We start from the raw sequence: 2,281 nt of genomic DNA, 5'->3' as shown, positions 1-2,281 counted from the left end.
ATTACAGGAATAGAGGACTTTTTTTTTTTTTTTTTTTTTTTTTTTTTTTTGCGGTTCGCGGGCCTCTCACTGTTGTGGCCTCTCCCGTTGCGGAGCACAGGCTCCGGAAGCGCAGGCTCAGCGGCCATGGCTCACGGGCCCAGCCGCTCCGCGGCACGTGGGATCCTCCCGGACCGGGGCATGAACCTGTGTCCCCTGTTTCGGCAGGCGGACTCTCAACCACTGCGCCACCAGGGAAGCCCAGGAATAGAGAGCTTTATCTGTAAATGTAATTAAATGAATATTCATAATGACGTTTTTATGCAGCTGGAATGCATACGTTATTTCCCATGTGTATGTGGAAACTATTATTCTAAATCTGAAGAGTTTTAACTGCAGTTGATCACCACACTGTCATCTGTCTCGGACTGGAAGGGCCTACTACCATGGTGCGCCATGGAACCTTTCGGTTTTAGAACTGTGCTCCACACTGTTCACTATTACATTGTAACACATTATTATAAGAACCTCTATAACTCATTATGAGATTACCAAAGGCCACATTGCTTTCTTGACTCTATTGTTTAACTAGCTGGTTCCTAAAATACCCCTCTAATACTCCATGATACAGAGCCGTAAAATAAAACCACTGACGTTTAAGACTCTGTGCCTTCTCCAAAATGAGAGTATTATGTATCTAACAGTGGTGTCGTGAGGATTAAATGAGATAATGTTACGTAAAACACTAAGCACAATGTCTGGGGCAGTAAAAGACCTCAGGAACGGTGGCTTTTCTTATTTCAGCAAGCCCCAAACCCCTATTTTGCAGGTGCAAAAATTAAGCCTCAAGGGGAGAACTGATTTCCTAATGCTCTAATATCTAAGTTATTGTCCCGGATAAGCAGCTTAGCTGCGTGTTGGTTTGGGATATTGACAGGGCCTGGGGGCATGTTCCTGCAGGACTCCGGTCTGCAGAGAACTGGGCGAGTATGTTTGAACCGTGAGGCATTAGAGGCTATTCGATACCAACGGGTGTTCGAGATAGCCAGTTGTGTGCTAACAACATCCATCACCAACGTTAACCCATTCGTCTGTCTCAATACACCCGGAAGCAGCAAGACCCTCAGATAGAGCAGGTTGTTAGGTAACCGGGGACCAGGACGAGGCAAGTAATAGGACACGGGGGTGAGCTCACATTCTGGTTTCGTCAACTTTAAATAGGGACGAGCACTTCACGCAAGGGCTGAAGATGACGGGAACTAGGAACGAACTGGGTGCTATGTCAGACAGGTGTAAGTTACCCCACCTCCCAACGCCTTTCGCGGAGGGGGACCGCCATGCGTTTTCGAGTCCCCGGAGGGGGCGATTTCTTGCTCCTTAGTAGCGCTTACTCCCCGCCCTGTAGATAGGGAGTCAGGACTTAGCCTCTTCGCTCCGGAGTGAGGGCCGAACAAGCTCGGACCTTCCCGGTGCGCGCCACGCCGCGGCGGGACCGCGGGAGGCCTGCGCGCTGCCCGTACGCGCCCCGCGCTCGCCTGGTCTAAGATGGCGGCGGAAGCAACACGCTCACACCCCGCCGCCCGCCCGCCCGCCTCCGAATCGCGGCCTCAGGAGGCGGGAGCGGGCCGGGACGCGGAAAGCAGGAGCGCAAAGGCGGCGCGGACCATCCAATCCAGCACGTTCCCCGCCGCCATGAAGCGTCTCGGCATGCTAGAAGCCAGCAGACGACTAAGACCGGGAACACCGCCGGCACCTCAGAAACCGGGCGGGGGGGGGCGGGTGCGGGTGCAAGGGGAAAAGGAAAAAAGAAAAAAAAGAGAGAGAGAGAGAGAGAGAGCGCGCGCGGCGGCACATCCGGGACCCTCCGCCCGCCCCGCCCTGGAAATGACGTTTCTGGCGGAGGCGGAGCCACTCTTCAAAGTGGATTCTTCCTCAGCTGTAGCTGGTCGTTTACAGAAGGTGTCTGGAATCGCCCTCGACACCCCCTCTCATGGGTTAGCTGTTACCCTCTCCCGGCTCTGAGGCTTTTGGGCACTAAGCTGGTTGCTGCGACTGGCAGCTCTCGTTTCACAGAAAGCATACCTCGCGCCACGGCCCTAAATTCCTCCTCCAGCCTCGCCAGGGCGTGTAGTACCGTACCTCCGAGGGGACCCTGGGGTGACCTCAGCCCCTGCCAAACTTAGCGCGTCTCTTCGGAACCCTTCCTCGGAACCCCGGCCTCGCGCCCAGCCCAACCCGGTTCGGGGGCTGTCAGTCACGGCACTGAGCCCGCCCCTTCCGGCCGCTAGCCGGGCCAGCCTCC

General features: G+C 55.2%; 1 protein-coding gene across 1 annotated transcript in view; it reads left to right on the top strand.

The window, feature by feature from the left end:
• Positions 1-275: 275 nt before the first annotated feature.
• Positions 276-2,281, top strand: part of RFX3 (regulatory factor X3) — a 299,451-nt gene continuing 297,445 nt past the window's right edge. Inside the window, exon 1 of the mRNA XM_028493929.1 lies at positions 276-1,271. The gene's annotated coding sequence lies outside the window, so the exon portion shown is untranslated. The remainder of the gene's footprint in view (positions 1,272-2,281) is intronic.

This window comes from Physeter macrocephalus, chromosome 9 (genome assembly GCF_002837175.3).
Source record: "Physeter macrocephalus isolate SW-GA chromosome 9, ASM283717v5, whole genome shotgun sequence".
Classification (NCBI taxonomy): Eukaryota; Metazoa; Chordata; class Mammalia; order Artiodactyla; family Physeteridae; genus Physeter; species Physeter macrocephalus.
This window is presented reverse-complemented; position numbering and strand designations above follow the sequence as displayed.